Below are 24507 nucleotides of genomic sequence, written 5' to 3'. Positions count from 1 at the left end.
GTTGCTACTTCATAACTATAGTTTTGCTACTGTTATGAATCGTCATTTAAATATCTGATATGTGGAGAGAAACCAAGATGGCGGCATAGGTAAACACCGGAAATTGCTGCCTCCCACAACTTCAAAAATACATCTAAAAGACAAAACGGACATCATCCAGAACCACAGGAAGGCTGGCTGAGTGGAAATTCTACAACTAGAAGGAAAGAGAAAAGCACACTGAGACTCAGAAGAGATGCGGAAGTGAAGTGCAGAGGTACAGAGGCTCACGAGGAAAGGACTGGCAACTGAGGACGCGGTTGTCTTTTTCAATCAGGAGGGAGTCACAAGCCCCCGACTGCTCTGAACTCCAGTTCCAGGCGAGTCTCTGGGGACCCAAACGCATACGGGGAGAAACTGGACTGTCCAGCATCGGGCAGAACTCTAGGGCGGTTTTCTCTCAGAGGTGCTTGCAGCGATTACCGGGACAGAGACCTGGGACCTCTTCGGGCAGGACTGAGGATCAGCCATAGCTGTTTGCTCCGCCCTGTTGATTCCCTGAGACCCCGCCCCACCCAAGCTGTGTGCAGAGGCTTTTGCATATGAATGACCTGGCCCTTTGCAATCTGAAAATTACCTAACAAACTGCAGCTGGGCCAGAGAGACCCAGAACTTCCAAAAGAAGGCCCAAGGCCCCACAGCAGTTAGCATCGCTTCACAGCTGGGCCTCATCTGGGCATCTCCAAACCCCCCAAAAAAGGAAGGGGAATCTGCAGATCTCTTCCTAGCTCCTGCTGGGTAGCCTCAGGCAGAGGCTAAATTAGCACCTCCTTAGAGATCCAAGAGCCAGTGTACCCAGTGGTCAGAATGGGACCATCCAGATTACAACTCCTCAGATCCATAAAGAACACACTCAGGGGGCAGACTCAGTGAGCACCAAAGCCCCACTGAAGCAAGTCTTGCCCCAGAAGGGTGTCTCCAGCACAGTTCTCCCACTGTAGACACAGCTGATTCTCACAGCCAATTGGCCTGGAGATCAATTCCTCCCACTGATACCAACAACAATCAAGGCTTAACTACAACAAGACTGTGCACACAGCTCACAAAGGGATGCACCAAGACTGTCCAACTCAAGACGGCCCCGGTGAGGCTGAAACGGCCCCGGTGAGTTACTGCTGGCTCCTAACCGCTCACCTGGCTGCTGAGTGAGCTTGTTTGTGTCCTGGATATTCTGGGTTTTCCCCGTAGAAGGTGCCCTCACCTGCCAGCAGAGCTTTCCCTTTGCTGAGACGGCCCCTGGGAAGCTGAGACGGCCCCTGGGAAGCTGAGACGGCCCCTGGGAAGCTGAGAAAAATACCACATGAACTCACTCGTTTATGGATAATAAGGACCATTATAGACTGATGAACAAAAACGGATACAGAGGCAGAGCAGCATTGTGCAGACTGTCAATCTACAGTGGGAACACTGGGGAGGGTTGGGGGCGGGGGTAGGAGATCAACAGAAGGACTTGTGTGCATGCAAATGAGAATAACCAATGGACACAAGACACTGGGGGGTAGGGGAGGCTGGGGGAATGTCAAGGGGCGGGGGGAGACATGTGTAATACTCTTTGTAATACTTTAAGACATAAAAAAAAAGAGTGTCCACCTCAGGTAATTGGGGAGGCTGAGCCACTGGGCCCTATAGGACACCTAGCACAGAAAGCCACTCTATCAACACAGGGAAGCAGCCAAAATGCGGAGACAAAGAAACAGGTCACAAATGACAGAAATGGAGGAAAGCAAACTACTGGATATAGAGTTCAAAACCATAGTTCTAAGGTTTTTCAAGAATTTTCTAGAAACCGCCGATAAATTTAGTAAGACCCTCAATAAGTCTAGTGAGACCCTCGAGGATATGAAAAAGGACCAACTAGAAATTAAGCATACACTGACTGAAATAAAGAATATTATACAGACTCCCAACAGCAGACTAGAGGATTGCAAGAATCAAGTCAAAGATTTGAAGTATGAAGAAGCAAAAAACACCCAACCGGAAAAGCAAAAGGAAAAAAGAATCCAAATATGAAGATAGTGTAAGGAGCCTCTGGGACAGCTTCAAGCATATCAACATCCAAATTATGGGGGTGCCAGAAGAAGAGAGCGAGCAAGATATTGAAAACCTATTTGAAGAAATAATGACAGAAAACTTCCCCCACCTGGTGAAAGAAATGGACTTACAAGTCCAGGAAGCGCAGAGAACCCCAAACAAAAGGAATCCAAAGAGGACCACACCAAGACACATCATCATTAAAATGCCAAGAGCAAAAGACAAAGAGAGAATCTTAAAAGCAGCAAGAGAAAGACAGTCAGTTACCTACAAGGGAATACCCATACGACTGTCAGCTGATTTCTCAACAGAAACTATGCAGGCCAGAAGGGAGTGGCAAGAAATATTCAAAGTGATGAATGCCAAGAACCTACAACCAAGATTACTTTATCCAGCAAAGCTATCATTCAGAATTGAAGGTCAGATAAAGAGCTTCACAGATAAGGAAAAGCTAAAGGAGTTCATCACCACCAAACCAGTATTATACGAAATGCTGAAAGGTTTCCTTTAAGAAGAGGAAGAAGAAGAAGAAGGTAAAGATACAAATTATGAACAACAAATACACATCTATCAACAAGTGAATTTAAAAATCAAGTGAATAAATAATTTGATGAACGGAGTAAACTGGTGAATATAATAGAATCAGGGGCATAGAAAGGGAGTGGACTGACAATTCTTGGGGGGAAAGGGGTGTGGGGGTGCAGGAAGACACTGGACAAAAATCGTGCACCTATGGAGGAGGACAGTGGGGGGGGGGGGTAAGGGCAGAAGGTGGGGTGGGAACTGGGCGGAGGGGAGCTATGAGGGGAAAAAAGGAACAACTGTAATAATCTGAACAATAAAGATTAAAAAATAATAATAATAAAATAAAGTGGGTCTTCCGTAGACAGCATATGGTTTGATCATAGTTTAAAAAAAATAAATTCTGTCAATCTCTGCCTTAAAAAATAATAAATAAATATCTGATATGCAGGATGTATTTTCAGTGTTACAAATTGAACATCATTAAAGCATCGTGATTGATCACAAACACAATATGTAATTATATATGTGTTTTCCAATGGTCTTAGGCGACCCCTGTGAAAGGGTCGTTCGACCCCCAAAGGGGTCGCGACCCACAGGTTGAGAACCGCTGCTCTGTGGCCTCCGGGGATGTCCGGCCAGGAGACCCCAGATCCCGCCCGGGACCGGGTAGCGCTCGATTCAGAGCCTTGGTTATGGGGTCATCCCCGGAGCTGGGAAAGCTGTTCTGTGGAGCCGGCAAGGTCAGGTCCGCCCTGGCCGGTGTGGCCCAGCGGGTAGCGCTTCGGCCCCGGCACCGAGGGGCCCCGGGCTGATTCCCGTCCCGGCAGGTGGCTGGGCTGCAGGTTTAATCAGCCAGGTGAAAGGACAGAACAGGGCTGATAACCGTGTTCCTAACTCCTCTTCAAGCAGAAGCCATAGAATGTATCAGTTGCTCAGCCAGCCCTTATCTCAGCCAATAGGAATGCAAGGAAACTAGCCCAAGGCCAAAAGTATGCTAGCCACCTCCTGTCTTTGTGTAACCAGACTCTAGCTGCACCCTGCCCTTGCGTCATTAGCCCCCGGCACTCACTCAGCCAACCGGAATCGGCCAAATCAGTGGTCCAAGTGAGCCCCCACCCCCTGACCCAAGCCCTATAAATTCTTTGTTCTTCCAAGACTCCGGGCTCTCTTGCTTCCTGTCACTCCCTGTGTCAGTGAGGGAGGCAGAGGGACCAAACTAGCTAGTTTGAATAAATGACTCTTTGCTTTTGCATCGGACTCAGCTCCCTGGTGGTCTGTCTTTGGGGATTTTGAAATCTGGGCATAACATTTGGGGGCCCGTCCGGGATTCCCAAGACCCACTAGGGACCCCACTCCAGAGGGTCTGCTAACCGCGGTAAGTGTCTGTGTGTCGTCTGTTCTGTTCTGTGCGAGCTCGCTTCTGTAATCTGTGCCTTATAAGATCTAAGTGGACGCACTCGCGGGTCTCAGGCAGGAGGAGTCAGGGGACGCCTTGGCCCTCCGTCTGGAGGGGTGTGAAAACCCCTCACGAGGGGAGTGCATTCCCCTCAAACCTCTGAACCTCTGGGACGAGGCGGGTCGCTCCCGCTGGTTGGCAAACGGCCATCGTCCAGTTTTCTTCCGTGGGGGCGGAAGGCTGTTCTTAAGTGTCTTTGTCTGTCTGGTGTCTGTGTTCTTTTGTCTAATTTTGTGGACTCACTGGACGGACGTTATGGGACAGACTCAAACTACTCCTTTAAGCATTATGGTTGTTTTAAAGTGAAGGGCTGGGCCAAACCTGCTTGCCAGCCTCAGGTGTGGTTTCCCAGAACTGCTGGGAACTTGGGACCTTGAAGCTTACTGAATTCAAATGATAAAAAAACTTATGTCTTGCATTTTTGAGGTTTATTCTTAAAAATGTTACTGATTGAGAAATGCTGAATATTTGACTTGCCAGCTAAAAGTTTAAGGTTCGGATTGAATTGGGAAAAACTGTGTATTGTGGTAGCTAAATGCCTTTGCTGAATGAATGTCTGGTCAAAGTGTATGAATGTGGAGGGAGGGAGCCTGCCCTCTCCTCTCCTTTGTGTGTCTTCACAACTTTGGTCAGGCGGGCATCTGAGAAAGGATCTGTGAAAACAGGTCACCCCCTCCCTTGTCTGTCTCTTGTCACCGATCATCATGAGGTCGGGACAAAGTAAACCTGCTGTTCTTAATTACATGTTAAAAAATTTTTAAAGGGGTACAATAGAGATTGTGGAATTGGAATGAATGCTGAAACATTGAGGAAGCATGAGTGGACAGCTGTTTGTTTGTGTGGGACTAGCCAATTTGCTACCGAGACGGGGGACTGGATGCAGTCTTAACTCCTCCGGTAGGTTCTCACCAAAACGTTGGTCGAGAATTCTGTTCTGGGACATGGGTGCCAGGAGTGCCCCCACGCCCGTCTGGGGAGTTGGGCATTGTTTTGTTTATCTGCTCAGCTCCAGTCTGGGCTAGTCTACTAAGAGAGTGTGAATACAAGTGTTTTGTCTATTTTGGCTGCTCACTACTAGTCTGTGTGAAGTGAAAGTTACTTGGAGGGCTGCTATAGGAGCAGTCTGTGGTTTTCTTCAAAACTCCCACTGTTTAAAGGGAGACAAACAACTGAACTGGGGGGCGGAGGGGTTGGCAGTTATGCTGCTGGCTGCAAACCTAACAGGTCTTATCAATGAACTTCAAGGTCACAAGAAGTAACTGTAAACAATGTAGTCTTTCTCTGCCCTGGGTTATTCTTTTTAACCTTTCCAATGCTAAATTAGACCAATACCTGTTCTTAGTTTGATCACAAAAGGTCTAGATATATCTTAAGAGTAAAAATACATTTAAAATGTGTTAAAACCCACAGCCGCCCTGGTGATATAGAACTGTTTGCCAGGCAGACTCAGCCCCTGAGAGCCAGGTCAAAGAAGGGGGGGGCTGAATGCCTGAGCTGCCCGCAAGGCCCTGAAGCCCCTGGTGGAGAAGAAGCAGCGCGTGCGCAGATCAACGAGAGCCTACAGGAGCTGCAGCAGCTGCTGGTGGACACTGAGGTGCTGGAGCTGACGGTGCCGAGCGTGCTGTGGGGCAGGGTTTGTGGGTGCGAGCAGCTGCAGGCAGAAGCCAGCAAGCGCTTCACTGCAGGCTACATCCAGTGAACCCCCTGCTTGAGTCCATACCACTGCGAAAGGGCAGCGGCTTCCGGGATTTGCTGGGGGACGCTCTGGCTGGGCCCCGGGAGACCCTAGGTGGAGCAGCTGGCTCACAGGAGGGGCTGATATCCCCTTCAAGTGCATTCCCTTGAAAAAGGCCTGGTTGCTGCTCTGCCACAAAGGGAACTGGTAGAAAGGCAAGAAAGCAGGGCCCTAAGAGTTAACAAAAGGGCACTCTCCCTGGACCCGGGAGCCATCAGGACTTTAAAATTCTCCAAGAGAGGAGGAGTCTGACTCAGAGACTGGCCGAAACCTCATTGGGTTAGAAGAACCAGAGGCTGCATATTGAACTTATAGACTGCAGTTTGCTGGGCAGAGGTCCAAGCCCAGTTATATAGGGGTTAAACTACCTGTGTACAGCAAAACAACTTTCTCCTGTGCCAGAATACATTTTAAGAAAATTGAATGCATGATAGACCAGTAAGCTGGGAGCAAATGCTTTGCATTTGCCTCCCTAAACGAAGGTTAAATCGTTTATATCAATCTGATTAGTGTCATTTGTTGTCCACACCCAAGGACAAATGAAGTTAGAAAATAAGCCTTATTTTGATTAATTCTTTTATTCAGGAAGAGCCAACCTGGTCCCTCCCTGCAACATGAATGATAAAATGTATATTAAGGAATTTTACAATTGCTCAAACCTCGCTGCCTTGGGTCCAGTTCTGCGTGTGTAAGAAGGAACAGAGTAAGGTTTAGTAGCAGGAGTAAAGAGGCAGGCAGGGCAGGAGCAGGCCAGAAGAAGCTGGCAAGGCCATCCAAACCACCCAGCCGCTATTGGCCAGAGCCGCCTGAGGCAGACCTCCTCGGACTGGCAGCAGCTGATACCGACTAGGACAGGCTGGGCTCTTTCCAACTGGGCCCCCATGAGCCGATGGTCGAAATGAAGATCGGGGGCCAGGCTGTGAACTTTATGGGTGATACGGCGGCAGAGCACTCGGTAGTTACTCGGAAGGTACCTCCCCTCTCAGGACAGGAAGTCACCATGATTAGAGCTACTGGTACCACAGCTGCAGACTGTTCTGCCGCCCCCACCGATGTCAATTAGGCGGCCATTAAGTGGTTCATGAATTCCTATATTTACCAGTTGACCTGGTCCCTCTAATGGAAGCAGAAACCACTTTTGCCCCAGATGGCTCAGCACAGCCTTGCCTAGGTGAAGAGACCTCTCCAATGATCCTGTCCTTAGCAGTGCCGAGAGAGGAAGAATGAAGACTTTATACCCCCCAGCCAAAGGCCTCCACATCTGTTCTTGTCAGGCCCCCATCAGGGGACTTGGGCAGTGTTCCTGTTATCTGCCAAAATTCCCAAGACTGTAAAAGTACTTGTTCACTGAAAAGGTATAAATGTGGATGTTTATTTAATGTTTATATGTCTACTTAGATATAAATATTTATAAATAAATAGAACCCCCGGTCAGTTTCCTGGTGTATTCTGGAGCAGCCTATCCAGTCTTGACAGAGCCAATGGGACCAGTAACATCTAAGAAGGCACCAGTTCTAAGAGCCACCGGACAAACTGCCTTTTTCCTTGGACATCAAAGGGGACTGTGGACCTCAAAAAGAACACGGTAACTCATTCGTTTCCAGTCATGCCAGAATGCCTGTACCCCTTACTTGGACGTGATCTCTTGCAGAAATTACTAGCCACCCATAAGCTTGTTCGAGATGCCCTGCCAGTGCCACCTCGGACTCTGTACATCCTTTCCAGCCTGGGGACTCAATGTGGGTAAAGAAGTTCACGACCCCAGGACTCACCCCAACTTGAAAAGGACTATACCTGGGATCTGCACATGTTTCCGCCGGGAGGACCCCGCAGTGACGGTAAGGGCTGCTGTCTCCTGAGTGGTGCCACTCGGAGCCCGGGCTCAAGAGAATAGCGTTACCACATGAAACGGCGGCGGCGGCGGCGGCGGGGGCTGGAAGGTAGACCTCAAAGGAAGGAGGCCCAGGGAACGGTAGCCGGCTGGTCAGACCCGCTGTAAGAAGGAGGCCCAGGAGCCTTCTCCGGAAGACTCGGGTCGCCCGGAGAGGAGACTGTTGCTGAGAGCGTGCTCGCAGCCTTCCCGTGCAGCCTTCCCAGAGACGGCGGCGCACAGCCGGGGACCTCGCTGCTTTTGACCACAGGTGTCCATTGTAGGTCCACAGCAGTCCCCCCGTGCCATTCAGTTCAACGACTGACTGAACGCGTTCTCACTTCCTGGCGCTGCGCCAAGTGCACCGAGGTTGGGGAATAAAGCCCGTCCCTGGCAAAAAAAAAAAAAAAAAAGAAAAGGACTATACCTGCAGAAAGTTGTATGATAGACTCAGATGATGCCTGCATCTTCATAGACGTGGCTTCAGAAAGACAAGGACAATTTTACCTTATATAGAAAGGTCAAAGAGTGGACTTTAGTCACCTTCCTAAAATGTTTGTATAGCCCTGCCATATCTCATGTTTAGTAGCGAAGGATTTGGCTGCCTGAAGCGGCCATGATGCCAATATTATGTTTCATTGTATTAATATGTTATATTAACCTTTGATTCTCTTGCAGGTTTGTATGTTGGCTATCCTGGAAGGGGACTATGTGGGGTGAACCCCAAGAGTAGAGGGTGTCTGGCTGCCAAGAGGGCAGGTGCCCAACTGGGCAAAGAAGAATACCCATCAGGTTTTGGTCTCTACTAAGAGACAGCTAACAGTTGGCAGCCTGTACTGTCAGGGATAGTACAAATCTCGGCTGTAGAGAGCTGGGAAAAGCCTATTTGGAATAAAAGGTCTGAGGCATGGTTGTGCATTTTTAAAGGACATAAAAAGAAGGTTTAAAGGCTAATCTGAAAGTATAAAATTTAAAACGGTTGTATATATATAATAAAAAGGAGAAGAAAAACGTTGAAAGGACTAACAAGAAAAATCAGAAGATCTTAGAGCAGATCAGTATGTTTTTCTCCTTATATAATTCCTCTGAAATCTGGCAATGCTTAATAAGTCATGGCAATACATTTCTTTGCATGAAATCAATAAAACCGGTTTTTAATAGTAATTTTATTAACCGGAAACTTTGACTGGAATATCATGTTTTAAAGAAACCTGTCTGAGCTCTGAAGATTTGAAGCCAATAAGAGTGCCACAGGAAAAGCCTGGTATCCTGCTTGGGAGCCCTGAAGATGGCTGGCGCTGCAGCGCCAGGCCCATGCCCTACCATCACTGGCGGTTGGTAAGAGTAGAAGGGGAGCAATAAGGATGCCTCTGCATCCCTGCGGAACCCCCACTCACTCTGGGCCGCAATGAGTAGGAGAGCTACTGAGATGGGCTTAAAGCCTAGAGCGTGGGCTCAGGTGGAGTTGCTACAGGTGAGGGATTCACCTAACGCAGCAGATACTGCAGGCGGGCCTGATGGCAGCTGGGTGGTGTGGCTTCCTGGCCCTACGGGGCACATTAAGATTCAGTCATGAAATTCCAGCAAAGGTAGTCAGTTATCATTCTTGTTGTGTTTATGCAAACATCAGGCCAAATTGAATACAGTAGATAAATTAATATTGATTTGGCTTTTTGATAGCCATAGAGGAATTTTAACAAGAAAAATCCTATTTCAAGAGAGGTTGTTAAAACTAAAATGGTTTCTTTCCCTTCCACTGGGCCATTTGTTATAGTTTGTCTCTGCCAGGTCACAAGCCCAGCTCCTTCTGTGCCCAGGACAGCAAGGAGCCTGACTGGAAGGTGACCTCTAACCAGGCACACCTGCTGCAGATCACCCTCAAGAAGACAGCGGACCTCGGCGGACCCCTTATAATCCTCCTGATGCTGTTGACTTTCGGCCCTTGCATTATTAACAGACTAGTCCAATTTGTCAAGAAGTATATAAAATAGTTCAGTTAATAGTTTAGTCCGTCTCATGATTGAGCCGGAAGTTCCAAGACAAGGGGGGAATGAAAGGACAGAACAGGGCTGATAACCGTGTTCCTAACTCCTCTTCAAGCAAAAGCCATAGAATGTATCAGTTGCTCAGCCAGCCCTTATCTCAGCCAATAGGAACGCAAGGAAACTAGCCCAAGGCCAAGAGTATGCTAGCCACCTCCTGTCTTTGTGTAACCAGACCCTAGCTGCACCCTGCCCTTGCGTCATTAGCCCCCGGCACTCACTCAGCCAACCGGAATTGGCCAAATCAGTGGTCCGAGTGAGCCCCCACCCCTTGACCCAAGCCCTATAAATTCTTTGTTCTTCCAAGACTCCGGGCTCTCTTGCTTCCTGTCACTCCACTGTGTCAGTGAGGGAGGCAGAGGGACCAAACTAGCTAGTTTGAATAAATGACTCTTTGCTTTTGCATCGGACTCAGCTCCCTGGTTGTCTGTCTTTGGGGATTTTGAAATCTGGGCATAACACCGGGCACGTGTGGGAGGGTCCTCTCTCTCTCTCTCTCTCTCTCTCTCTCTCTCTCATTTTTAATAGAAAAATACCCTCAGGTGACAATTAACAACAAAACCACCACAACGACGAAGTCCAGGCTCAGTCTCATGGTGGGTTTAGGCAAACAGGCTCGTTTTTCCTGGAAACAGAAACGGAACTGGGACCTCCAGGCCTGGGACCAAAGCAGAATTGGTTACCATGGCGACCCAAATGGACTCCAAATCAGGGCCCGGAGAGGGGCTCCCAGTGAGAAGGTCCGGAGTGTTATGCCCAGATTTCAGGATCCCCAAGAAACCACATCAGGGAGCCAGCCAGTCCGATGCAAAAGCATAAGAGTCTTTATTCGAGCTAGCTCGGCTCCCCCACCTTGCCGACGCAGCGACAGGAAGCAGAGAGAGAGATAACTCTGTGTGGAGACCGGTTATATAGGGGGAGTTGGAGGAAGGGGAGGAGAAAGGACTGTGCTCTGCTGATTGGCCAGGCATAAGTCGGTGTCTTGTTCCTGGGTGTGGCTAGCAGAGGCTTAGACTTCCGGGAAGAAGGTCCTTGCCAAACACGTGGCCAAGGTAAGATGGAGCACTTACCCTGGGGCAAGGTGGAGGGCCTAGCCCTTACCCTGGGGCAAGGTGGAGGGCCTAGCCCTCGCCCTTTCATTACCCCCTTTGTCTTGGAACTTCCGGCTCAATCATGAGACGGACTGCATTTCTATTCCACCGTTGCTAGAGGCCCGTACTGGGCATATCTTAACAAATGGTCTGGTGGAAGGGAAAGAAACCATTTTAGCTTTAACAACTTCTATTGAAATAGGATTTTTTTTCTTAAAATTCCTCCATGGCTATCAACAAAACAAATCAAGATTAATTTATCTACTGTATTCAATTTGGCCTGATGTTTGCATAAATACAACAAGAATGGTAACCGACCACCTTTGCTGGAATCTCATGGTTGAATCTTAATATGCCCCGTAGGGCCAGGAAGCCACGCCACCCAGCTGCCATCAGGCCCGCCTGCAGTATCTGCTGAGTTAGGTGAATCCCTCACCTGTAGCAACTCCACCTGAGCCCACGCTCCAGGCTTTAAGGCCCATCTCAATAGCCCTCCTACTTGTTGCAGTCCAGAGTGTGTGGGGGTTCCGCAGGAACGTAGAGGCATCCCTACTGCTCCCCTTCTACTCTTACCAACCGCCAGTGATGGTAGGGCATCGGCCTGACACTCCAGCGCCAGCCATCTTCAGGGCTTCCAAGCAGGATACCAGGCTTTCTTCGTGGCATTCTTACTGGCTTCAAGTCTTTAGAGCTCAGACAGGGCTCTTTAAAACATGATACTCCAGTCAAAGTTTTCCGTTAATGAAACCACTATTAGGAACCGGTCTTATTGAATCTATGCAAAGAAATGTATTGCCATGTTAGCATTGCCAAATTTCGGAGGAATTACATAAGAAGAAAGACATACTGATCTACTCTAAGATTTTCTGACTTTCCTTGCTAATTCCTTTTCATAGATTTAAAACAAAACAGCAACTGTTGGCATTAAACTTTCTTTCTATGCATAACCATGCCTTAGACCTTCTATTCCAAACAGGCCTTTCCCAGCTTTCTACAGTTGAGGTTTGTACTACCCCTGACATGGGCATGGTTACGCAGGCCTGCAAGACAATATACAGGCTGCCAACCATCAACTGTCTCTCAACAGAGACCAAAACCTGATGGGCACCCTTCCCTGCCCAGTTGGGCACCTGCCCTCTTGGCAGCCAGACACCCTCTACTCTTGGGGTTCATCCCACACAGTCCCCTTCCAGGACAGCCAACATACATTCAAACCTGCAAGAGAATCAAAGGTCAATATAACATATCAATACAATGAAACATAATATTGGCATCATGGCCGCTTCAGGCAGCCAAATCCTACTAAAGTCTATTCTTGACCTTCCTATGAATTATCCTTGTCTCTTTGGAGCCATGTCCATGAAGATGCAGGCATCATCTCAGTCTATTACACAGTATTGTGGGGGCTCCCAGTAGCAGGAGTGATCGCGAGCAATGTTACCAGCATCAGGCAGGTCGAGCATGCCATAGCTTGAGCTTGAGTGGGTTGCGTTGATCTCGATCAACGCTCCATTTGGTGATGAAGTCTTCCCGGATCACAGATGGACCCAGGTTGCGACGTCGTCTACCTTGAGAGCGGTGGGGGTCGTCAGCACCACAGTGTAGGGACCCTTCCAACGTGGCTCGAGGGTCTCCTGGCGGTGCCTTCTGCTGTAGACCCAATCTCCTGGTCTGTGCTGATGAGGAGGAGTTGGGGTTGGGCTGGTCTCGTACAGATTCTAGAGCCCGTTGCCTTCCTTTCACAGGCAGGGGGAAGGGCCCATGAAATCTCTGCCTTGAGGAACTGTGAGCCCCATCCTTAAATGTCCCAATCAGACTAGAAAAGCCACAGATACCTTTTAAATTTACCCCAGAATTCCAAAATCCCAACCCAGCACAGAATATCACATAGCAAATCAAAGTTCCCAGCAAACAAACAGAGATGTTTACAAACATCAAATAAACATTTACACTTACACCTTTTCAGTGAACAAGTATTTTTACAGTCTTGGGCTCTTGAGCTGATAACAGGAACATCGCACAAGTCCCCTGATGGGGGCCTGACAGGAACAGATGTGGGGGTCTTCCCTTTCCCACATTCCAGGACAAGATTCTTGACCTATGTCTCATTCAGATAGAAACGGTTTTCATCACAAACAAACAAATCCAAAACCAGAAACCAAGAAAACCAAGGCCAAAAGTACCCTCTGATGTTTCAGGGGTACCAAGGAAGGAGAAGTTAGGCAGTGTCCAGCCCTTCTCACAATCCACCACCAGTGACCAGTTCCAGCTTACTGGCCTACCATCCATTCAAAATTTCTTTCCTCCCATCACACCAAAGCCATACTTTTCAGTTAGTTAAAACTTTTAGCCTTAATTTTTAGGTGACATGTAAATAATTAACATTCCTCAGATTAACAATACATTCAAATTTAACAACAAGGATACATATTTAAGCAATAAGGACAGATCACTTTACAGAAGCAGAGACAGCATGCAATCCAAACCACAGCTGTGGGTAAACACATTATCTAGAGTCCTTGGGTAACCTAGGTTAAACTTAGGCATATCCTGGGTCTCCCAAACACTGAGTTGCAAGTTAGCTGGAGCCCTCCCGACCCTGGGACAGCTGCACTGTCCCTCCCAGCCAAAGGAAAAATATGCGCTTGAATATCAGCATGAAACCACAGTCTCTATCTGACTTTTAGAAATTGGATTACTGCTATCAGTCCCTTTTAAAGACTTTGACATAACCTTTGATTGTCCTTAGTTTAAGGAAAGCAGGGTTTTCTAGATTTAAGAGATCAGCTTAAAAATAAATCCGCGAGGCAAGCTTACTTCTGCCCCATAAAACTCCGCCTTAAAGCTCCACCCCTGACTAAATCAGAGGGAGGGGCCTTTGCTGTTTCAAGATGGCGGCCCCCAGGGGAGCGCCAAACCATGCGGCCAACATGGCAGCTGCCAAGTCATGCAGCCCAAAATGGTGGCTGTACCAATAAGCAAAGGCATTTAGTTACCACAATAACACAATTTTTCCCAATTCAATCCGAACCTTAAACTTTTACCTGGCAAGTCAAAATATTCAGCATTTCTCAATCAGTCTAGGATCTAGCTAGCATCCGTTTTTTTCTTTGGGTAAATGATCAGTCTTGGGCTCCATCCTGCACATCTGCAAAGAGACTCTAGCTCAAAACTCTATCCAAAATCGGACAGTGCGCGCATTAGTTTTAAGCCAGCTTTTCTCTCTACACGTGCACAGAAATCCCAGACGCATTTACTTGGGGAGGGGGTGACCTGTTTTCACAGATCCTCACTCAGATGCCCACCTGACCGAAGTCGTGGAGCCACACAAAGGAGGGGAGAGGGCAGGCCCCCTCCCTCCACACTCACACACTTTCACCAGACATTCACTCAGAGTTTAAACAATAACAACTTCCCAACTCCTGAGGGAGCTCTACAGCCTCCCCCAATCTCCTTGAAATGATCAATCACAATACCCAAAGGAGCAGTCTGAGTCCGTCCCATAACATCCGTCCAGTAAGTCCACAGAAAACAGAAAAACACAGACACAGACAAACAGAGGGCCCCAAAGAACAGCCTTCCAACTCCATGGAAGCAACTAGACGATGGCCTTACGCCAAACCGGCGGGAGCGACCCGCCTCGTCTCAGATTCTCAGATTGAGGGGGTTCCTACAGACCTTCTGACTCCGCGGAAGCAAAACTACACCCCTCCAGATGGAGGGTCGAGGCGTCCCCCGACTCCTCCCGCCCTTGATCCCCCTGTGCGTCCACTTAGATCATTACGGGCGATTACAGATTTCAGAAGTGAGCTCACACAGAATAGATACAGAACAAGTCCCTGAACAGAGGCAGTAGAAAACTGCCTAGGAATGCTTCTCTTCTACCTTTTTTAAAAGATAGGCCAGATTCGAACCCTTAGCCAGTCCGAGTTTTGATGGTGAGTACCATCTAGAAGCCATTCCTCCAGATACAGGAAAAGTCCCTTAGAGATAACATATATCACACAGAACAGAATACACAACACACAGACACTTACCGCGGCCAGTCAGACTCTACGGATTGGGGGGGTCCCTCAATGGGTTTTGGGGATCCCGGACGAGCCCCCAAATGTTATGCCCAGATTTCAGGATCCCCAAGAAACCACATCAGGGAGCCAGCCAGTCCGATGCAAAAGCATAAGAGTCTTTATTCGAGCTAGCTCGGCTCCCCCACCTTGCCGACGCAGCGACAGGAAGCAGAGAGAGAGATAACTCTGTGTGGAGACCGGTTATATAGGGGGAGTTGGAGGAAGGGGAGGAGAAAGGACTGTGCTCTGCTGATTGGCCAGGCACAAGTCGGTGTCTTGTTCCTGGGTGTGGCTAGCAGAGGCTTAGACTTCCGGGAAGAAGGTCCTTGCCAAACACGTGGCCAAGGTAAGATGGAGCACTTACCCTAGGGCAAGGTGGAGGGCCTAGCCCTTACCCTGGGGCAAGGTGGAGGGCCTAGCCCTCGCCCTTTCACGGAGCCCCACAAAGCTCCGCCCACCAGGCCTCCCCACCCCAGGGGTCCCCTCACCCCGCCCCAGGGGGGCCCCTCACCCCGCCCCTCACCCCGCCCCAGGGGGGCCCCTCACCCCGCCACGGCCACGTCTCCTCCTCCCGGCACCCGCTCCCGGGGCTGCAGCGCCCTCTGCCCGGCCTCCCTGGTCTCCGAGGCCCGGATTCCTGGAACCGGCCCGGTCGGATTCCTGGAACCGGCCCGGTCGGATTCCTGGAACCGGCCCGGTCGGATTCCTGGAACCGGCCGGGGCGGATTCCTGGAACCGGCCCGGTCGGATTCCTGGAACCGGCCCGGTCGGATTCCTGGAACCGGCCCGGTCGGATTCCTGGAACCGGCCCGGTCGGATTCCTGGAACCTGCCCGGTCGGATTCCTGGAACCGGCCCGGTCGGATTCCTGGAACCGGCCCGGTCGGATTCCTGGAACCGGCCGGGGCGGATTCCTGGAACCGGCCCGGTCGGATTCCTGGAACCGGCCCGGTCGGATTCCTGGAACCGGCCCGGTCGGATTCCTGGAACCGGCCGGGGCGGATTCCTGGAACCGGCCCGGTCGGATTCCTGGAACCGGCCCGGTCGGATTCCTGGAACCGGCCCGGTCGGATTCCTGGAACCGGCCCGGTCGGATTCCTGGAACCTGCCCGGTCGGATTCCTGGAACCGGCCCGGTCGGATTCCTGGAACCTGACCGGTCGGATTCCTGGAACCGGCCCGGTCGGATTCCTGGAACCGGCCCGGTCGGATTCCTGGAACCGGCCCGGTCGGATTCCTGGAACCGGCCGGGGCGGATTCCTGGAACCGGCCCGGTCGGATTCCTGGAACCGGCCCGGTCGGATTCCTGGAACCTGACCGGTCGGATTCCTGGAACCGGCCCGGTCGGATTCCTGGAACCGGCCCGGTCGGATTCCTGGAACCGGCCGGGGCGGATTCCTGGAACCGGCCGGGGCGGATTCCTGGAACAGGCCCGGTCGGATTCCTGGAACCTGCCGGTCGGTGCCCTCCTGGCGCCTGGGGCTCCTTGGGGGGGAGGCGGGGTCTCAGGAGGAGCCATGCTCTCCGCCCTGAGGGTGTGTTTGACTCATGAAAGGCCGTGGAGGGGGTGGGGGGTGAGGGGCAGAGAGACCAGGCGGAGCCCCACCCCCACCCCCAGCCCCCCACCCCCTACCCCCCACCCCTTGACCCCCACCCCCTGCCCGCCACCACCAGCCCCCCACCCCCAGCCACCCACCCCCTTCCCCCCACCCCCTGCCCCCCACCCCCTGTCCTCCGCCCCCTGTCCCTCACCCCCAACCCCCCACCCCCTGCCCCTCACCCCCAGCCCCCCACCCCCTGTCCCCCACCCCCTGCCCCCCACCCCCTGTCCCCCGCCCCCTGTCCCCCACCCCCAGCCCCCCACCCCAGCTCGCCTGGCCTCCACCAGGTCCGTCCAGGGACCTGCCCCGCTGGCCCCGTACAAGCTGCGCCCCAGGCCTGTTTCTGGGTCCAGGGCCCCTGGGGGGACTGTGAGCCGCTGCCAGGCCGCCTGGGCCGGTCCACAGGCCCGGGGCTCCGGTCGGGCTGGGCCCTGACTGCTGAGTGAGCTTGTTTGTGTCCTGGATGTTCTGGGTTTCCCCGCAGAAGGTGCCCTCACCTGCCAGCAGCGCTTTCCCTTGGCGATTCGCACGCCTTTCCGCTCTCCTTCCGGCCTCACCGACCGGCCGGCTGGGGCTTGGCCTTTTACGCAAGTGGGTGCGGTGCTTTGCGTGGGTCTTTGTTTAAAAGTAGACTTTTTACATTGGTTTTGAGAGAGTGGTAACCTAAAAACCACTGAAACCTGTAAGAATTTCTGTGAGTTTATTGGAGCCAAACTGTCGACACAGGCCGGGAAGCAGAACCTCAACGGATTGAGATAATGCTCCGGAGAGTGGGGGGTTCCACCCGTATTTACACATCCGATCAAAGGAGGGACGTGGGTGGGTTCCATGAAATCCATTGGTGATAGACTAGGGAGGCGGGAGAAAGCAAAGGGGGGGACCTGGGATTGGATAAAAGGTAAAATGATGGACACATGCTTAGGTGGGTGCAGGAACAGTAACATGATAATGAAGGAATCTGTGGTCTCTGTCCTCGCCCAGCACATTAGCTTGTGCCCCAGGGGCTCCAGAAAAAGGGAAGTTACACGTTACCCAGACATCTCCAGGGTGTGTTACCATAGACGCACAAAGACAGACAGGCTCAGTTACGGTAAAGGCTGATCTTGTCAGTGAAGATCCTGGCCTAGGAGGTGACTGCCCACCATCACTGCTTTAGTTAAAGTTTAATTTCAGACCCTCCTTTGTGGTGGCTTTAGGTCTGAGTTTGCAAGGCGGCCACGCAGGCCTCCCCTGAGCTGTCAGGTCAGCATGTGGCCCCTTTCGCCCACACATCCCCCTTTTGGCCATAAATCAATCCAAAGGATGCATTGATGACCAACCGTTTGGTTGGATAATGGAGTCCCACGGTGCCAGGAAGGCTCATTCCTAGGAAGGCTCAGTGTCACCGAGTCTTGCTGAACAGCTGGACCACCGGGGAGAGGCAAGACCATAACCTTAGATGGCATTTAAGGTTGAATTATTTTTTTATTTTAAAAAAAGCAGGTAAATGGGAGGCAGTCAGGTCCTATATGTCCTTGTTGAAAAGGATCTTGGATCATTTCTAATTTTTGAGTTACCGTAATCTAAGTATTTTTGCTGCTTGTCTTCTTTTTTTTTTTTTGTCTTAAGTTTTTCTGCCTCTAGTATCACATTTACATACCAGGACCAAAAGTAACAATAAACCAATAACATCGATTAGGAAGAGAAAATGTCTAATATTTGACAAGGAAGGATCTGAGGGGAACAAGTATCTGCTATTGTCCAGAAGTTCCAATTTTTCTTCTGGGCAGTTAATTTCATCCATTCCTATATTTAGACAGTATTCACCTAAAATACTCATCTAGATTAGACCCATATATCATTCTACCGGGGGAATTATTAGGGAAGTGTTCTCGGAGAGGTTTGTCCAAGGTAAGTCCTTTATAATAGATACTAGAGGCCCGGTGCATGAAATTCGTGCGGGGGGGGGGGGTGTCCCTCAGCCCAGCCTGCACCCTCTCCAATCTGGGATCCCTCTCACAACCCCAGACTGCTGGCTCCCGACCGCTCACCTGCCTGCCTAACCACTCCTCTGCCAGCCTGATTACCCCTAACCTCTCCCCTGCCGGCCTGATCGACACCTAACTGCTCCCCTGCTGGCCTGGTTACCCCCAACTGCCCCCTTCTGCCAGCCTGCTCACCCCCAACTTCCCTCCCCTGTAGGCCTTGTTCTCCCCAAATGCCCTCCCCTGCCAGCCATCTTTGACCACATGGAAGCGGCCATCTTATGTGTTGGAGTGATGGTCAATTTGCATATTGTGGTGAGCTGTTTCTGTTTCCCACGACCAGCACGGGAAAACGACAGGTTCTTGAGCGGAGGAGCTGGGGATTAAGAAATTAAAGAAAGACCAAGATGCAGAAATAGATCTTAAGCTGGGGCCAGGTGGGCGCCATCCTCTCTGATGGAGAGGCGGCAAAGCAGCTGAGCCACACAGCAGGTTTATTTTAAAGGCCGAGATTTACATATCTAGTTCCACCCCTGCCTGATTAACATGTCCAGCCTTATTGGGGAAGCATGTTCCCAGGGCGTGGCTGCCTATGCTCTGAGTTCAGCTGACAGTAATAAGAAAATGCCTAGGTGCCTCCCAGGCGGCCCTCTACATCTCCCCCGTTTTTGTTTTTTAAGCTACTATAATAAAAGTAAAATTTTAAACGTTAATAGTAGGGCTCTAGAATTAAAACAATTATAACAATGCAAATGCAAAAACTAAACTACATACATGTTATCATTTTCAAACTTTGAACCTTAAGAACAAAACTGGCTATTAAATAACAACAAAACAATGCCAGTGCAAAACAACAATATGAGAAATCAGAACTATGGACATACTAACATTTTTTCTACTAAATGAAAAGAAAAGTCTCTTTTGCTGCTGGTGTATATTTACTCAGGGTCCTTGGACTTGGCCGTGCAAGACTTTGCAGAAGACTGGCAGCTAACAGATGCTAGCATGAGCAGGAACATGGTTGAAGAAGTAGCTTCAACTTCTTGCATTTCCACAATCTGTTGCGCTTCAGTCACTAACTTCTTCAGATGACTCCATATTGGTACAATAGTCCCTTGCGTCTTTCAGTTTTCTTCTTCTTCCCCTTTGCTGTCATTAGGGCAGTATTTAGTCCTTTAGAGTGAATGGACACAGGAGCTCCATTGTGGTGAGGGATGTAACGCTCTGGCACCCGAACTGGCTGCATTGCTCCTTCTTCTTGGGCAACCTGCAGCAATGCACAGGTGCTGACTGCTATCATGACAAGGCGTCCTCACCATCTCCATCTTTGAACTGTCTCTCCTGTCTTTGTGGCTGGAGCAATCTGGTCAGTTGGGATCTGTTGTTGCAGGAATCCACATGGTCTGGGAGCTGTTCTCTGAAAGTATACAAACATATTCTCGACCAAAGGTTAAAGGGAAAACCTTACTTGGGGTCTTTTCTCTAAAATGATCTCCTGGCTTTCCCTGACATCATGTGTTTTTTCTGGGTGTCTCGCTGTTAGTATTAAATGAAAAATTTTATCTAAATGTAATTTAGTTATAGGATATTTTTCTTTACATGGTATTTTTCCACTATCCCCCCTTTTATATTTAATTATTAGGAGGATTTTTGGAAAATTTACAATGCAGTTTAGATAACTTTAAATTCCAACTTTTTGCACAAAAATATGACTGCTTTAGGTTCATAGCATGTTAAGCAATTTTATCACGAAATGAAAATTTTGGTTAATACCTTTTGAATAATTACTTATTTCAAATTAGCCAAATTTAATTTGAAAACTTGACAACTATTTTACTGTCAAATTTAATATTTTAACAATAATCTTAATTTGCACTGTGAATATTAATTGAAAGGATCACTTTACGTCCTTGAGGAGGCTTAAGCATTCCTGTTGTTAGGCTAGATTTAAATTTAGAGTCTGTTAACTAAGCCTTCGTTTTTCTGGGTACCATTTTCAGCTGGACCAAATCTCTTCTGTTAATTGGTTCCTGATCTGGGCTGGGCATGGGAAGCAAGAAGCAGCCATGGGGACAGGAGACCTTCCTCAGAAGGGGCGAGTGTTCAAGCCCCTGCACCATTGGGGTGGTGAGGAACTGTGCCCCACCTCTGTTGAACCCCAAGTTTTCTCCTACTGGCCCCCCGACTGTGCCTGTCTTAGGTCGCCCCACCCTGTGGGGTCTTACCCATCTTTGACTACCAGCCGTACTCTCTGGGCCAAGTAGGGTGATGTGAGGTTCAGTTCTGTCTCCTTGGTAGTCTATGTCCCTCTGGCCTCCATGCCCAGCAACTGCCTTTGGATCCCCTCACCTGCTGGCGGGCCCCGGCATTGATCATAGGGAACCCAGGTTTCTTCTCCAGACAGATCCATGGTACCAGCTTTTCATGATCTCAGTTTGAACGGAGAGCTCAGATAACAGCTGTAGACAATTGGAATCCTCTTGGCAAAAAAGATCAAGAGAGGTCAATACATAATGCTTAAGTGCCTTCCCAGGAGGGAATAAATCCTTTCATGTAGAATTAATTTGTAAGTTTGTTTGGGATAAATGAACAATATACTGTTTTAAAGCATCAAAACTATTAATGAAACTTGTAGAATAATACCATGTAAGAATATTCTTTGCTCTAGGTCATGACAACTTAATTTTAAACTCAAGGTTTGGAATGAGGAACCTAGTTTTAAAAAAAAAGAAAGAAATTTACAGAAGCAGAGACAGTATGCTATCTAAATTAGTTTTGGGTAAACACATTATCTAGAGTCCTTGGGTAACTTAGGTTAAACTTAGGCATGTTATCTAAATTACAGTTTTGGGTCTAGAACCCTTGGGTGACCTGGGTTAAACTTAGGCACTTTATCTAAATTACAGTTTTGGGTATCCAGAACACTGAGTTGACACATTAACTGGAGCCCTCTAACCTTGGGATAGCTGTGCTGTCCTTCCCAGGTAAAGAAAAAATGTGCCTTTTACTAGGATTCAATTGCTTACAAGGATAGTAATTTAAGTAAGCATTTTTTTTTTAAAAAAGGCAAAGCAAATAAATTTGGTGTTTAGTATACTTCTGATACACAAGGGGCAAACGCTGCCCCACCTCCAGCCTGATTTTTAAAATGCAGTAGCAAGGAGCTTTTGTTATTTCAAATTACATCTTAAATTCCACTGCTGTATTTTAAGAAATATTAAACAAAATAACTTGTTTTGCCCTTTCTCAGAGGCAAAAACCTAAAATATATATTTATTAATTTTTATTTGATAAAGCTTTCCATGTGATTTCAAGTATATTAAATTTGGTTAAATTAGAAAATCCTTTAAAAAGAGAGAATAAACTTTTGAAAACATTTCAGGGCCAGTGAAATTTCTTAACGTCATTCCTTGGTTATAGTTTTGAAATCCAACTTGAAAGACCATCTAATATATATATATGATTTAAAAATTATATACTTCTTATAATTATTAGGAGATATCAATTAAATTTAAACTGGTTTTAAAATTTTGGTTGGGATCACAGAAATTGGATTACTGCTATCAGTCCCTTTTAAATACTTTGACATAAGCTATTTAACTTTTGTTTAGGGAGGGAACATATAACCTTTAATTGTCCTTAGTTTAAGGAAAGTAGGGTTTTCTAGATTTAAGAGACTAGAAAAATGACAGCTTTTTAAAGGAATACGAGCTTTATTGTCGGCCCTTATAAAGCCAACTGCTTAAAACATTGGTCTATCATATCACTTAAATTATATTAAGACCGTGATTGCTAACTTTATTAAGCATTAAAAATATCTTCTTAAAAATAGTATTAAATAAATCCGAGAGGCAAGCATACTTTATGCCTCATTCGAATTTTTGTAGTAAAATTCCGCCTTAAAGCTCCACCTCTGAAATCCCATCCTGCCTCAGTGAGAAGACATTCCTTTTTGGCTAAGTCAGAGGGAGGGGCCTTTGCTGTTTCAAGATGGCGGCCCCCAGGGGAGCGGCAGGCCATGTGGCTGACATGGCGGCTGCCAAGTCACGCAGCCCAAAATGGTGGCTGTCTACACTGTTTTTTGACAGAGCAAACCAAGATCCCTAAAAGATAGATGACCAACATTATATTGTAGACAAACAGAAATCTCATTAGCTGTTTATACCCTTTGTAATTATCTTAAAGAATATCAATCAAATTTAAACTGGTTTTTGTATTAAAAAATTTTCAGTTGAGATCATAAAATTAATCCTACCTTTTAAATCAGATCAAGAAGTAACATATTTTGAATTTCTAATTATTTAAGAGAAAACACATTTTATTTTTAAAAAACAAGTTATACTTTAGATATTTAATTAATTTCTCCTGATTCAATTTGCACTTTAAACTTTCAGAGCTTACAAGTCAATATTAGCAGTTCTTTGATTAACTACACTTTTATATTTTTAAGAACAAATTTTAAAATCTAATAATTAACTTTAAACCATGTGTTTTTTTTGTTGTTTTTTTTTTTGCCCAGGGAAACTGAGAAGCAAACTTGCAGGTATTAAAAAATGACTACTGGTGTAAAGTTGATTTCAAAGGAGCCACCCTTTGGCCGCTTCACCTTTTCTGGGAAGGTCTGATAGCAAAAGGTGTAGCCATGAAATGCAAATTTAGCATTCCTAAAGACGGCTGCTGGCGGGAATTGGATTACCTGAATCGCCTTGGGAAAACAGCCCGTATTTCTTTCTCAGGTTCATCTCCACCATTTTTAAGGCCAAAACAGTCTCGGGTTTTTATTCTGTACACAGCAAAAGGTCAAGTTCAGCTCAAAACTATGCGCACTCGTTTTTAAACTGGCCTTTTCCCTTTACGTGGGCACAGAAATCCCGGATACATTTATGAATTTGTAAAAGCTTTAAGTCATTAGCTGGAAAAAAGGATAAAGATGGCGAAGTTGAGGCGAAGAAGTGGCTTTTTTGGGGAGTGGCGTCCATATTGGATGGCCACGTGGGCTTCCCCCACCTCCTTGTTTCTTAGGGGGAAGATTCAGTAATGGTCTGGCATTTACTCTTTTTATTTTATTTATTTTTCAATTTTTATTTATTTTTATTTTTCAAGGAAAGAAAAGATTTTTTTTTTTTTTTTTTTTTTTTTTTTTTTTTGAAAAGATTTTTTTTAAGATAAAGAATCATTGGCAGTTGCTGAGAAATTCCTATAATCCTTTTCTACTTGGTTACAAGTAGTTACACGTGGAGGCAGAGGAGGTGCAGATGGTATTCTTAGAGACTCGCACCCTTCCACTCCAGGCTGTAAGGCCGTGGCAGCACCCCACTTAGACATTCTTAAACTCTCCTGTGCTGAATCAAGGCCATCGCCAATTAAAATAGGAATTTTCTCTGGACTTTTTGCTGAGTATTGGTCACACAACTGCTTTCTAACCTTTTCCCAGGTTTCATCAACAAAGCTTAAGAAAGAAATCAAGAATATGGCTACAATTAACAGAGCATAGTATAAAGCATACTTTTTAAGTATTTGAGAGTAGAGATCTCTTTCCCGAGACCCTGAATTACCCATATTTTACACCCGGTTGATTCAATTCACACAATACACTCCTTACCTTCAATCTGTCATGTGCACACTTCCAGGAGCGACCCCCTCGCTTTCTTCTCTTGCCTCCTTACTCAATCCCTGTTCGGCGCGCCAAATGTGGTGGGCTGTTTCTGTTTCCCACGACCAGCACGGGAAAACGACAGGTTCTTGAGCGGAGGAGCTGGGGATTAAGAAATTAAAGAAAGACCAAGATGCAGAAATAGATCTTAAGCTGGGGCCAGGTGGGCGCCATCCTCTCTGATGGAGAGGCGGCAAAGCAGCTGAGCCACACAGCAGGTTTATTTTAAAGGCCTAGATTTACATATCTAGTTCTGCCCCTGCCTGATTAACACGTCCAGCCTTATTGGGGAAGCATGTTCCTAGGGTGTGGCTCTGCCTAAGCTCTGAGTTCAGCTGACAATAAGAAAATGCCTAGGTGCCTCCCAGGCGGCCCTCTACAGCATATTACTCTTATTATATAGGATTGTCTAAAAAATGTACCAAAGCTTATAAT

General features: G+C 47.8%; 1 long non-coding RNA gene across 1 annotated transcript; it reads right to left on the bottom strand.

The window, feature by feature from the left end:
- Nucleotides 1-18737: 18737 nt before the first annotated feature.
- LOC139018558 (uncharacterized) lies at nucleotides 18738-24255 on the bottom strand. The gene is made up of 3 exons (XR_011472919.1): nucleotides 24022-24255; nucleotides 20645-20898; nucleotides 18738-19836 (listed from the first exon to the last, which is right to left on the bottom strand). It is a non-coding gene; the product is annotated as an uncharacterized lncRNA (long non-coding RNA).
- Between the last annotated feature and the right edge of the window lie 252 nt (nucleotides 24256-24507).

The sequence above is a fragment of the Myotis yumanensis genome, unplaced genomic scaffold (assembly GCF_028538775.1).
Source record: "Myotis yumanensis isolate MYYU_CA2020_CCGP unplaced genomic scaffold, mMyoYum1.0.hap1 SCAF_10, whole genome shotgun sequence".
NCBI lineage: Eukaryota > Metazoa > Chordata > Mammalia > Chiroptera > Vespertilionidae > Myotis > Myotis yumanensis.
This window is presented reverse-complemented; position numbering and strand designations above follow the sequence as displayed.